The following is a 15,128-nucleotide window of genomic DNA, read 5'->3' on the forward strand; positions in this document are numbered from 1 at the left end:
AAGACAAGTCAAGGGAGTGAGATAACCAGACTCATAGTGGACTTCAATAACCAAAGTACAAACATGAAGAGAGCCCTTCAGAAACATTGGAAAGTCCTGCTCTTAGATAACACTAAGTAAGTAAGGAAGAATGTGTGTCAAGGGTGGAAAATGATCTTAAAATGTATATAATTGTAAATAGTAGGTAAATACCGATCATAATTTGAAATGTTATACATTTATTTAGAAAAAACTCCCCCTTTGTTCCATTTTTCACACTGTTACTTACAACCCCCCCCCCTTTCTTACTTAAATGGATTTGGTTGAAAAATGTAGAAACTTAATATCTACAATGATTTTTGAATTCCCCTTTCCCTTAAATGGGAGTACTTTACTGAAATGAGCAAAAATTCCCATTAGTTCACTGTATATAGAAAATTACTTGATCTGATTGTAAATACTTCATTTGTGGTAAAGGGTTTATTATCGTACTTCACGTGAATTGTAAATACTCATATAAAATGACTACGAGTATGTACCAGCCATGGAGCTAACTATGCAGGGTTAGAGGTCTAGATGGCCATGGAAATGGTAGAGGGTACTTATACACAGCACTATATTTAAGTAAGGTCTAGACCAAGGGACTCTATGGTCCAGTTGAAGGCAGGAAGCCGAAACGCGTAGACCGTCCATTTGATGCACTTTTCTTTGCACATGGTGTTTAAAATAAAATAGTGGAGAAAATCAACTGTTGCTGTGCCCTGTCTTTATCTACGGAACTCGTAGGAGAAGAAGCTGATGTGATATCTATATATATATATATATATATATATATATATATATATATATATATATATTAGTTTCCCAACAAAACTCCTTCCGGATCCCTCGACCCGTGAAAGGTGGCGTGGACGCCGGCGGAGTGAAACCGACAGAAAAGTTCTCAATAAGCACAGTCCATATCCCACGCTCTCAGGAAACAACTCGGAGACACCAAATTGAAGCCAGTGCTGTTTTAATTCACAACGCGTTTCGCCGACAAACGGCTTGATCACGTGAATTAGCGTTAACAAATCAGTGCCATATATCACAAACCAGAGGGAATAGAGAGAGGACTCTCCTGACACTTCATAGTAAGAGAAAATATGTAAAGTGGTACGTTTACAAACTCAAACATTAATAAAGTAAATTGGCGACATGTTGTGAGAACAATGTTGAATTCACATGTAAATCACAAGAATGACAAATTCATAAATGAAAGCAGCCTACGCACGGCATAAACGTAGCGGAAAGATGGGGCAAATAACACCAATGGATCCGCACCGTAACATTATGCCTACGCCCACAGATCGCAATGCGTGTAAGTCTCGGGGCTCGTAAGTCACGTGATCAAGCCGTTTGTCGGCGAAACGCGTTGTGAATTAAAACAGCACTGGCTTCAATTTGGTGTCTCCGAGTTGTTTCCTGAGAGCGTGGGATATGGACTGTGCTTATTGAGATATATATATATATATATATATATATATATATATATATATATATATATATATATATATATATATATATCCAACGAATTCCCACTCCGCAAAGAACAGGTAGAGGCCACTCAGGGGATACCGTTTGGAGGATCTTTAATTAAAACAAATTGAACAGCGTGTGCATAATGCATTTCGGCCGTTTAGGCCTTCCTCAGATGCTTGCTGTGTTTGCCGAGGTTAACTCCACCCCCACTTATTACTGTCCAGAGTCACTGCCATTGGCGGAAGTCCGTTGGCCTGAGGTCACATGTGTGCCAACCCACTGTAGTTCTGCCACAACTACAGCTCCCAGAATGCTGTAGGCTTGGGTGAGTGTTGTTAGGCGGTGGCTGAATAGAATCACCCCCATCAATATGGGGCATTGTGCTGGAACAGTGCGGGGTGTTAAAATCACGAGTCTTGGCAAGGAATTAATCGCCGGTCCTCCTCTGGTCCCCTTCGACGTTCCATCCTCGTCGTATGTGTGCCGTTTTCTGGACCTTGAAACGGAGTTGCAGTGAACCCGTCTCCATGTCACTGACAAGCTGCATCAGGCAGAGGCCAAGGTTTCAGGCATGCACTTCGAGGCGGACCGGAGGCTGTTCCAATAACTTGATCCAAACGAATGCTGCACGCAGCGGGTGCCAGTGAAGCTCCGGCCCCTTGAAGGAACGGGACCTCCCACGCGCCTCTGGCCGGCGCGAAAACATCCAACGAATTCCCACTCCGCAAAGAACAGGTAGAGGCCACTCAGGGGATACCATTTGGAGGATCTTTAATTAAAACAAATTGAACAGCGTGTGCATAATGCATTTCGGCCGATAAGGCCTTCCTCAGATGCTTGCTGTGTTTGCCGAGGTTAACTCCACCCCCACTTATTACTGTCCAGAGTCACTGCCATTGGCGGAAGTCCGTTGACCTGAGGTCACATGTGTGCCAACCCACTGTAGTTCTGCCACAACTACAGCTCCCAGAATGCTGTAGGCTTGGGTGAGTGTTGTTAGGCGGTGGCTGAATAGAATCACCCCCATCAATATGGGGCATTGTGCTGGAACAGTGCGGGGTGTTAAAATCACGAGTCTTGGCAAGGAATTAATCGCCGGTCCTCCTCTGGTCCCCTTCGACGTTCCATCCTCGTCGTATGTGTGCCGTTTTCTGGACCTTGAAACGGAGTTGCAGTGAACCCGTCTCCATGTCACTGACAAGCTGCATCACGCAGAGGCCAAGGTTTCAGGCATGTACTTCGAGGCGGACCGGAGTCTGTTCCAATAACTTGAACCAAACGAATGCTGCACGCAGCGGGTGCCAGTGAAGCTCTGGCCCCTTGAAGGAACGGGACCTCCCACGCGCCTCTGGCCAGCGCGAAAACACCCAACGAATTCCCACTCCGCAAAGAACAGGTAGAGGCCACTCAGGGGATACCATTTGGAGGATCTTTAATTAAAACAAATTGAACAGCGTGTGCATAATGCATTTCGGCCATTTAGGCCTTCCTCAGATGCTTGCTGTGTTTGCCGAGGTTAACTCCACCCCCACTTATTACTGTCCAGAGTCACTGCCATTGGCGGAAGTCCGTTGACCTGAGGTCACATGTGTGCCAACCCACTGTAGTTCTGCCACAACTACAGCTCCCAGAATGCAGTAGGCTTGGGTGAGTGTTGTTAGGCGGTGGCTGAATAGAATCACCCCCATCAATATGGGGCATTGTGCTGGAACAGTGCGGGGTGTTAAAATCACGAGTCTTGGCAAGGAATTAATCGCCGGTCCTCCTCTGGTCCCCTTCGACGTTCCCTCCTCGTCGTATGTGTGCTGTTTTCTGGACCTTGAAACGGAGTTGCAGTGAACCCGTCTCCATGTCACTGACAAGCTGCATCACGCAGAGGCCAAGGTTTCAGGCATGTACTTCGAGGCGGACCGGAGTCTGTTCCAATAACTTGAACCAAACGAATGCTGCACGCAGCGGGTGCCAGTGAAGCTCCGGCTCCTTGAAGGAACGGGACCTCCCACGCGCCTCTGGCCGGCGCGAAAACATCCAACGAATTCCCACTCCGCAAAGAACAGGTAGAGGCCACTCAGGGGATACCATTTGGAGGATCTTTAATTAAAACAAATTGAACAGCGTGTGCATAATGCATTTCGGCCATTTAGGCCTTCCTCAGATGCTTGCTGTGTTTGCCGAGGTTAACTCCACCCCCACTTATTACTGTCCAGAGTCACTGCCATTGGCGGAAGTCCGTTGACCTGAGGTCACATGTGTGCCAACCCACTGTAGTTCTGCCACAACTACAGCTCCCAGAATGCAGTAGGCTTGGGTGAGTGTTGTTAGGCGGTGGCTGAATAGAATCACCCCCATCAATATGGGGCATTGTGCTGGAACAGTGCGGGGTGTTAAAATCACGAGTCTTGGCAAGGAATTAATCGCCGGTCCTCCTCTGGTCCCCTTCGACGTTCCATCCTCGTCGTATGTGTGCTGTTTTCTGGACCTTGAAACGGAGTTGCAGTGAACCCGTCTCCATGTCACTGACAAGCTGCATCACGCAGAGGCCAAGGTTTCAGGCATGTACTTCGAGGCGGACCGGAGTCTGTTCCAATAACTTGAACCAAACGAATGCTGCACGCAGCGGGTGCCAGTGAAGCTCCGGCTCCTTGAAGGAACGGGACCTCCCACGCGCCTCTGGCCGGCGCGAAAACATCCAACGAATTCCCACTCCGCAAAGAACAGGTAGTGGCCACTCAGGGGATACCGTTTGGAGGATCTTTAATTAAAACAAATTGAACAGCGTGTGCATAATGCATTTCGGCCGTTTAGGCCTTCCTCAGATGCTTGCTGTGTTTGCCGAGGTTAACTCCACCCCCACTTATTACTGTCCAGAGTCACTGCCATTGGCGGAAGTCCGTTGACCTGAGGTCACATGTGTGCCAACCCACTGTAGTTCTGCCACAACTACAGCTCCCAGAATGCTGTAGGCTTGGGTGAGTGTTGTTAGGCGGTGGCTGAATAGAATCACCCCCATCAATATGGGGCATTGTGCTGGAACAGTGCGGGGTGTTAAAATCACGAGTCTTGGCAAGGAATTAATCGCCGGTCCTCCTCTGGTCCCCTTCGACGTTCCATCCTCGTCGTATGTGTGCCGTTTTCTGGACCTTGAAACGGAGTTGCAGTGAACCCGTCTCCATGTCACTGACAAGCTGCATCAGGCAGAGGCCAAGGTTTCAGGCATGCACTTCGAGGCGGACCGGAGGCTGTTCCAATAACTTGATCCAAACGAATGCTGCACGCAGCGGGTGCCAGTGAAGCTCCGGCCCCTTGAAGGAACGGGACCTCCCACGCGCCTCTGGCCGGCGCGAAAACATCCAACGAATTCCCACTCCGCAAAGAACAGGTAGAGGCCACTCAGGGGATACCATTTGGAGGATCTTTAATTGAAACAAATTGAACAGCGTGTGCATAATGCATTTCGGCCGATAAGGCCTTCCTCAGATGCTTGCTGTGTTTGCCGAGGTTAACTCCACCCCCACTTATTACTGTCCAGAGTCACTGCCATTGGCGGAAGTCCGTTGACCTGAGGTCACATGTGTGCCAACCCACTGTAGTTCTGCCACAACTACAGCTCCCAGAATGCTGTAGGCTTGGGTGAGTGTTGTTAGGCGGTGGCTGAATAGAATCCCCCCCATCAATATGGGGCATTGTGCTGGAACAGTGCGGGGTGTTAAAATCACGAGTCTTGGCAAGGAATTAATCGCCGGTCCTCCTCTGGTCCCCTTCGACGTTCCATCCTCGTCGTATGTGTGCCGTTTTCTGGACCTTGAAACGGAGTTGCAGTGAACCCGTCTCCATGTCACTGACAAGCTGCATCACGCAGAGGCCAAGGTTTCAGGCATGTACTTCGAGGCGGACCGGAGTCTGTTCTACTAACTTGAACCAAACGAATGCTGCACGCAGCGGGTGCCAGTGAAGCTCCGGCCCCTTGAAGGAACGGGACCTCCCACGCGCCTCTGGCCGGCGCGAAAACATCCAACGAATTCCCACTCCGCAAAGAACAGGAAGAGGCCACTCAGGGGATACCGTTTGGAGGATCTTTAATTAAAACAAATTGAACAGCGTGTGCATAATGCATTTCGGCCGTTTAGGCCTTCCTCAGATGCTTGCTGTGTTTGCCGAGGTTAACTCCACCCCCACTTATTACTGTCCAGAGTCACTGCCATTGGCGGAAGTCCGTTGACCTGAGGTCACATGTGTGCCAACCCACTGTAGTTCTGCCACAACTACAGCTCCCAGAATGCTGTAGGCTTGGGTGAGTGTTGTTAGGCGGTGGCTGAATAGAATCACCCCCATCAATATGGGGCATTGTGCTGGAACAGTGCGGGTGTTAAAATCACGAGTCTTGGCAAGGAATTAATCGCCGGTCCTCCTCTGGTCCCCTTCGACGTTCCATCCTCGTCGTATGTGTGCCGTTTTCTGGACCTTGAAACGGAGTTGCAGTGAACCCGTCTCCATGTCACTGACAAGCTGCATCACGCAGAGGCCAAGGTTTCAGGCATGTACTTCGAGGCGGACCGGAGGCTGTTCCAATAACTTGATCCAAACGAATGCTGCACGCAGCGGGTGCCAGTAAAGCTCCGGCCTCTTGAAGGAACGGGACCTCCCACGCGCCTCTGGCCGGCGCGAAAACATCCAACGAATTCCCACTCCGCAAAGAACAGGTAGAGGCCACTCAGGGGATACCGTTTGGAGGATCTTTAATTAAAACAAATTGAACAGCATGTGCATAATGCATTTCGGCCGTTTAGGCCTTCCTCAGATGCTTGCTGTGTTTGCCGAGGTTAACTCCACCCCCACTTATTACTGTCCAGAGTCACTGCCATTGGCGGAAGTCCGTTGGCCTGAGGTCACATGTGTGCCAACCCACTGTAGTTCTGCCACAACTACAGCTCCCAGAATGCTGTAGGCTTGGGTGAGTGTTGTTAGGCGGTGGCTGAATAGAATCACCCCCATCAATATGGGGCATTGTGCTGGAACAGTGCGGGGTGTTAAAATCACGAGTCTTGGCAAGGAATTAATCGCCGGTCCTCCTCTGGTCCCCTTCGACGTTCCATCCTCGTCGTATGTGTGCCGTTTTCTGGACCTTGAAACGGAGTTGCAGTGAACCCGTCTCCATGTCACTGACAAGCTGCATCACGCAGAGGCCAAGGTTTCAGGCATGTACTTCGAGGCGGACCGGAGTCTGTTCCAATAACTTGAACCAAAGGAATGGTGCACGCAGCGGGTGCCAGTGAAGCTCCGGCCCCTTGAAGGAACGGGACCTCCCACGCGCCTCTGGCCAGCGCGAAAACATCCAACGAATTCCCACTCCGCAAAGAACAGGTAGAGGCCACTCAGGGGATACCGTTTGGAGGATCTTTAATTAAAACAAATTGAACAGTGTGTGCATAATGCATTTCGGCCATTTAGGCCTTCCTCAGATGCTTGCTGTGTTTGCCGAGGTTAACTCCACCCCCACTTATTACTGTCCAGAGTCACTGCCATTGGCGGAAGTCCGTTGACCTGAGGTCACATGTGTGCCAACCCACTGTAGTTCTGCCACAACTACAGCTCCCAGAATGCAGTAGGCTTGGGTGAGTGTTGTTAGGCGGTGGCTGAATAGAATCACCCCCATCAATATGGGGCATTGTGCTGGAACAGTGCGGGGTGTTAAAATCACGAGTCTTGGCAAGGAATTAATCGCCGGTCCTCCTCTGGTCCCCTTCGACGTTCCATCCTCGTCGTATGTGTGCTGTTTTCTGGACCTTGAAACGGAGTTGCAGTGAACCCGTCTCCATGTCACTGACAAGCTGCATCACGCAGAGGCCAAGGTTTCAGGCATGTACTTCGAGGCGGACCGGAGGCTGTTCCAATAACTTGATCCAAACGAATGCTGCACGCAGCGGGTGCCAGTAAAGCTCCGGCCCCTTGAAGGAACGGGACCTCCCACGCGCCTCTGGCCGGTGCAAAAACATCCAACGAATTCCCACTCCGCAAAGAACAGGTAGAGGCCACTCAGGGGATACCGTTTGGAGGATCTTCAATTAAAACAAATTGAACAGCATGTGCATAATGCATTTCGGCCGTTTAGGCCTTCCTCAGATGCTTGCTGTGTTTGCCGAGGTTAACTCCACCCCCACTTATTACTGTCCAGAGTCACTGCCATTGGCGGAAGTCCGTTGGCCTGAGGTCACATGTGTGCCAACCCACTGTAGTTCTGCCACAACTACAGCTCCCAGAATGCTGTAGGCTTGGGTGAGTGTTGTTAGGCGGTGGCTGAATAGAATCACCCCCATCAATATGGGGCATTGTGCTGGAACAGTACGGGGTGTTAAAATCACGAGTCTTGGCAAGGAATTAATCGCCGGTCCTCCTCTGGTCCCCTTCGACGTTCCATCCTCGTCGTATGTGTGCCGTTTTCTGGACCTTGAAACGGAGTTGCAGTGAACCCGTCTCCATGTCACTGACAAGCTGCATCACGCAGAGGCCAAGGTTTCAGGCATGTACTTCGAGGCGGACCGGAGTCTGTTCCAATAACTTGAACGAAAGGAATGGTGCACGCAGCGGGTGCCAGTGAAGCTCCGGCCCCTTGAAGGAACGGGACCTCCCACGCGCCTCTGGCCAGCGCGAAAACATCCAACGAATTCCCACTCCGCAAAGAACAGGTAGAGGCCACTCAGGGGATACCGTTTGGAGGATCTTTAATTAAAACAAATTGAACAGCGTGTGCATAATGCATTTCGGCCATTTAGGCCTTCCTCAGATGCTTGCTGTGTTTGCCGAGGTTAACTCCACCCCCACTTATTACTGTCCAGAGTCACTGCCATTGGCGGAAGTCCATTGACCTGAGGTCACATGTGTGCCAACCCACTGTAGTTCTGCCACAACTACAGCTCCCAGAATGCTGTAGGCTTGGGTGAGTGTTGTTAGGCGGTGGCTGAATAGAATCACCCCCATCAATATGGGGCATTGTGCTGGAACAGTGCGGGGTGTTAAAATCACGAGTCTTGGCAAGGAATTAATCGCCGGTCCTCCTCTGGTCCCCTTCGACGTTCCATCCTCGTCGTATGTGTGCTGTTTTCTGGACCTTGAAACGGAGTTGCAGTGAACCCGTCTCCATGTCACTGACAAGCTGCATCACGCAGAGGCCAAGGTTTCAGGCATGTACTTCGAGGCGGACCGGAGTCTGTTCCAATAACTTGAACCAAACGAATGCTGCACGCAGCGGGTGCCACTGAAGCTCCGGCTCCTTGAAGGAACGGGAACTCCCACGCGCCTCTGGCCGGCGCGAAAACATCCAACGAATTCCCACTCCGCAAAGAACAGGTAGAGGCCACTCAGGGGATACCGTTTGGAGGATCTTTAATTAAAACAAATTGAACAGCGTGTGCATAATGCATTTCGGCCGTTTAGGCCTTCCTCAGATGCTTGCTGTGTTTGCCGAGGTTAACTCCACCCCCACTTATTACTGTCCAGAGTCACTGCCATTGGCGGAAGTCCGTTGACCTGAGGTCACATGTGTGCCAACCCACTGTAGTTCTGCCACAACTACAGCTCCCAGAATGCTGTAGGCTTGGGTGAGTGTTGTTAGGCGGTGGCTGAATAGAATCACCCCCATCAATATGGGGCATTGTGCTGGAACAGTGCGGGGTGTTAAAATCACGAGTCTTGGCAAGGAATTAATCGCCGGTCCTCCTCTGGTCCCCTTCGACGTTCCATCCTCGTCGTATGTGTGCCGTTTTCTGGACCTTGAAACGGAGTTGCAGTGAACCCGTCTCCATGTCACTGACAAGCTGCATCACGCAGAGGCCAAGGTTTCAGGCATGTACTTCGAGGCGGACCGGAGTCTGTTCTACTAACTTGAACCAAACGAATGCTGCACGCAGCGGGTGCCAGTGAAGCTCCGGCCCCTTGAAGGAACGGGACCTCCCACGCGCCTCTGGCCAGCGCGAAAACATCCAACAAATTCCCACTCCGCAAAGAACAGGTAGAGGCCACTCAGCGGATACCGTTTGGAGGATCTTTAATTAAAACAAATTGAACAGCGTGTGCATAATGCATTTCGGCCGTTTAGGCCTTCCTCAGATGCTTGCTGTGTTTGCCGAGGTTAACTCCACCCCCACTTTTTACTGTCCAGAGTCACTGCCATTGGCGGAAGTCCGTTGACCTGAGGTCACATGTGTGCCAACCCACTGTAGTTCTGCCACAACTACAGCTCCCAGAATGCTGTAGGCTTGGGTGAGTGTTGTTAGGCGGTGGCTGAATAGAATCACCCCCATCAATATGGGGCATTGTGCTGGAACAGTGCGGGGTGTTAAAATCACGAGTCTTGGCAAGGAATTAATCGCCGGTCCTCCTCTGGTCCCCTTCGATGTTCCATCCTCGTCGTATGTGTGCCGTTTTCTGGACCTTGAAACGGAGTTGCAGTGAACCCGTCTCCATGTCACTGACAAGCTGCATCACGCAGAGGCCAAGGTTTCAGGCATGTACTTCGAGGCGGACCGGAGTCTGTTCTACTAACTTGAACCAAACGAATGCTGCACGCAGCGGGTGTCAGTGAAGCTCCGGCCCCTTGAAGGAACGGGACCTCCCACGCGCCTCTGGCCGGCGCGAAAACATCCAACGAATTCCCACTCCACAAAGAACAGGTAGAGGCCACTCAGGGGATACCGTTTGGAGGATCTTTAATTAAAACAAATTGAACAGCGTGTGCATAATGCATTTCGGCCGTTTAGGCCTTCCTCAGATGCTTGCTGTGTTTGCCGAGGTTAACTCCACCCCCACTTATTACTGTCCAGAGTCACTGCCATTGGCGGAAGTCCGTTGACCTGAGGTCACATGTGTGCCAACCCACTGTAGTTCTGCCACAACTACAGCTCCCAGAATGCTGTAGGCTTGGGTGAGTGTTGTTAGGCGGTGGCTGAATAGAATCACCCCCATCAATATGGGGCATTGTGCTGGAACAGTGCGGGGCGTTAAAATCACGAGTCTTGGCAAGGAATTAATCGCCGGTCCTCCTCTTGTCCCCTTCGACGTTCCATCCTCGTCGTATATGTGCCGTTTTCTGGACCTTGAAACGGAGTTGCAGTGAACCCGTCTCCATGTCACTGACAAGCTGCATCACGCAGAGGCCAAGGTTTCAGGCATGTACTTCGAGGCGGACCGGAGTCTGTTCCAATAACTTGAACCAAACGAATGCTGCACGCAGCGGGTGCCAGTGAAGCTCCGGCCCCTTGAAGGAACGGGACCTCCCACGCGCCTCTGGCCAGCGCGAAAACATCCAACAAATTCCCACTCCGCAAAGAACAGGTAGAGGCCACTCAGCGGATACCGTTTGGAGGATCTTTAATTAAAACAAATTGAACAGCGTGTGCATAATGCATTTCGGCCGTTTAGGCCTTCCTCAGATGCTTGCTGTGTTTGCCGAGGTTAACTCCACCCCCACTTTTTACTGTCCAGAGTCACTGCCATTGGCGGAAGTCCGTTGACCTGAGGTCACATGTGTGCCAACCCACTGTAGTTCTGCCACAACTACAGCTCCCAGAATGCTGTAGGCTTGGGTGAGTGTTGTTAGGCGGTGGCTGAATAGAATCACCCCCATCAATATGGGGCATTGTGCTGGAACAGTGCGGGGTGTTAAAATCACGAGTCTTGGCAAGGAATTAATCGCCGGTCCTCCTCTGGTCCCCTTCGATGTTCCATCCTCGTCGTATGTGTGCCGGTTTTCTGGACCTTGAAACGGAGTTGCAGTGAACCCGTCTCCATGTCACTGACAAGCTGCATCACGCAGAGGCCAAGGTTTCAGGCATGTACTTCGAGGCGGACCGGAGTCTGTTCTACTAACTTGAACCAAACGAATGCTGCACGCAGCGGGTGCCAGTGAAGCTCCGGCCCCTTGAAGGAACGGGACCTCCCACGCGCCTCTGGCCGGCGCGAAAACATCCAACGAATTCCCACTCCACAAAGAACAGGTAGAGGCCACTCAGGGGATACCGTTTGGAGGATCTTTAATTAAAACAAATTGAACAGCGTGTGCATAATGCATTTCGGCCGTTTAGGCCTTCCTCAGATGCTTGCTGTGTTTGCCGAGGTTAACTCCACCCCCACTTATTACTGTCCAGAGTCACTGCCATTGGCGGAAGTCCGTTGACCTGAGGTCACATGTGTGCCAACCCACTGTAGGTCTGCCACAACTACAGCTCCCAGAATGCTGTAGGCTTGGGTGAGTGTTGTTAGGCGGTGGCTGAATAGAATCACCCCCATCAATATGGGGCATTGTGCTGGAACAGTGCGGGGCGTTAAAATCACGAGTCTTGGCAAGGAATTAATCGCCGGTCCTCCTCTTGTCCCCTTCGACGTTCCATCCTCGTCGTATATGTGCCGTTTTCTGGACCTTGAAACGGAGTTGCAGTGAACCCGTCTCCATGTCACTGACAAGCTGCATCACGCAGAGGCCAAGGTTTCAGGCATGTACTTCGAGGCGGACCGGAGTCTGTTCCAATAACTTGAACCAAACGAATGCTGCACGCAGCGGGTGCCAGTGAAGCTCCGGCCCCTTGAAGGAACGGGACCTCCCACGCGCCTCTGGCCGGCGCGAAAACATCCAACGAATTCCCACTCCGCAAAGAACAGGTAGAGGCCACTCAGGGGATACCGTTTGGAGGATCTTTAATTAAAACAAATTGAACAGCGTGTGCATAATGCATTTGGGCCGTTTAGGCCTTCCTCAGATGCTTGCTTTGTTTGCCGAGGTTAACTCCACCCCCACTTATTACTGTCCAGAGTCACTGCCATTGGCGGAAGTCCGTTGACCTGAGGTCACATGTGTGCCAACCCACTGTAGTTCTGCCACAACTACAGCTCCCAGAATGCTGTAGGCTTGGGTGAGTGTTGTTAGGCGGTGGCTGAATAGAATCACCCCCATCAATATGGGGCATTGTGCTGGAACAGTGCGGGGTGTTAAAATCACGAGTCTTGGCAAGGATTTAATCGCCGGTCCTCCTCTGGTCCCCTTCGACGTTCCATCCTCGTCGTATGTGTGCCGTTTTCTGGACCTTGAAACGGAGTTGCAGTGAACCCGTCTCCATGTCACTGACAAGCTGCATCACGCAGAGGCCAAGGTTTCAGGCATGTACTTCGAGGCGGACCGGAGTCTGTTCCAATAACTTGAACCAAACGAATGCTGCACGCAGCGGGTGCCAGTGAAGCTCCGGCCCCTTGAAGGAACAGGACCTCCCACGCGCCTCTGGCCGGCGCGAAAACATCCAACGAATTCCCACTCCGCAAAGAACAGGTAGAGGCCACTCAGGGGATACCGTTTGGAGGATCTTTAATTAAAACAAATTGAACAGCGTGTGCATAATGCATTTCGGCCGTTTAGGCCTTCCTCAGATGCTTGCTGTGTTTGCCGAGGTTAACTCCACCCCCACTTATTACTGTCCAGAGTCACTGCCATTGGCGGAAGTCCGTTGACCTGAGGTCACATGTGTGCCAACCCACTGTAGTTCTGCCACAACTACAGCTCCCAGAATGCTGTAGGCTTGGGTGAGTGTTGTTAGGCGGTGGCTGAATAGAATCACCCCCATCAATATGGGGCATTGTGCTGGAACAGTGCGGGGTCTTAAAATCACGAGTCTTGGCAAGGAATTAATCGCCGGTCCTCCTCTGGTCCCCTTCGACGTTCCATCCTCGTCGTATGTGTGCCGTTTTCTGGACCTTGAAACGGAGTTGCAGTGAACCCGTCTCCATGTCACTGACAAGCTGCATCACGCAGAGGCCAAGGTTTCAGGCATGTACTTCGAGGCGGACCGGAGTCTGTTCCAATAACTTGAACCAAACGAATGCTACACGCAGCGGGTGCCAGTGAAGCTCCGGCCCCTTGAAGGAACGGGACCTCCCACGCGCCTCTGGCCGGCGCGAAAACATCCAACTAATTCCCACTCTGCAAAGAACAGGTAGAGGCCACTCAGGGGATACCGTTTGGAGGATCTTTAATTAAAACAAATTGAACAGCGTGTGCATAATGCATTTCGGCCGTTTAGGCCTTCCTCGGATGCTTGCTGTGTTTGCCGAGGTTAACTCCACCCCCACTTATTACTGTCCAGAGTCACTGCTATTGGCGGAAGTCCGTTGACCTGAGGTCACATGTGTGCCAACCCACTGTAGTTCTGCCACAACTACAGCTCCCAGAATGCTGTAGGCTTGGGTGAGTGTTGTTAGGCGGTGGCTGAATAGAATCACCCCCATCAATATGGGGCATTGTGCTGGAACAGTGCGGGGTGTTAAAATCACGAGTCTTGGCAAGGAATTAATCGCCGGTCCTCCTCTAATCCCCTTCGACGTTCCATCCTCGTCGTATGTGTGCCGTTTTCTGGACCTTGAAACGGAGTTGCAGTGAACCCGTCTCCATGTCACTGACAAGCTGCATCACGCAGAGGCCAAGGTTTCAGGCATGTACTTCGAGGCGGACCGGAGTCTGTTCCAATAACTTGAACCAAACGAATGCTGCACGCAGCGGGTGCCAGTGAAGCTCCGGCCCCTTGAAGGAACGGGACCTCCCACGCGCCTCTGGCCGGCGCGAAAACATCCAACGAATTCCCACTCCGCAAAGAACAGGTAGAGGCCACTCAGGGGATACCGTTTGGAGGATCTTTAATTAAAACAAATTGAACAGCGTGTGCATAATGCATTTCGGCCGTTTAGGCCTTCCTCAGATGCTTGCTGTGTTTGCCGAGGTTAACTCCACCCCCACTTATTACTGTCCAGAGTCACTGCCATTGGCGGAAGTCCGTTGACCTGAGGTCACATGTGTGCCAACCCACTGTAGTTCTGCCACAACTACAGCTCCCAGAATGCTGTAGGCTTGGGTGAGTGTTGTTAGGCGGTGGCTGAGTAGAATCACCCCCATCAATATGGGGCATTGTGCTGGAACAGTGTGGGGCGTTAAAATCACGAGTCTTGGCAAGGAATTAATCGCCGGTCCTCCTCTTGTCCCCTTCGACGTTCCATCCTCGTCGTATGTGTGCCGTTTTCTGGACCTTGAAACTGAGTTGCAGTGAACCCGTCTCCATGTCACTGACAAGCTGCATCACGCAGAGGCCAAGGTTTCAGGCATGTACTTCGAGGCGGACCGGAGTCTGTTCCAATAACTTGAATCAAACGAATGCTGCACGCAGCGGGTGCCAGTGAAGCTCCGGCCCCTTGAAGGAACGGGACCTCCCACGCGCCTCTGGCCGGCGCGAAAACATCCAACGAATTCCCACTCCGCAAAGAACAGGTAGAGGCCACTCAGGGGATACCGTTTGGAGGATCTTTAATTAAAACAAATTGAACAGCGTGTGCATAATGCATTTCGGCCGTTTAGGCCTTCCTCAGATGCTTGCTGTGTTTGCCGAGGTTAACTCCACCCCCACTTATTACTGTCCAGAGTCACTGCCATTGGCGGAAGTCCGTTGACCTGAGGTCACATGTGTGCCAACCCACTGTAGTTCTGCCACAACTACAGCTCCCAGAATGCTGTAGGCTTGGGTGAGTGTTGTTAGGCGGTGGCTGAATAGAATCACCCCCATCAATATGGAGAAAATCAACTATTGCTGTGCCCTGTCTTTATC

Source organism: Lissotriton vulgaris, chromosome 1_1 (genome assembly GCF_964263255.1).
Source record: "Lissotriton vulgaris chromosome 1_1, aLisVul1.2, whole genome shotgun sequence".
Classification (NCBI taxonomy): domain Eukaryota; kingdom Metazoa; phylum Chordata; class Amphibia; order Caudata; family Salamandridae; genus Lissotriton; species Lissotriton vulgaris.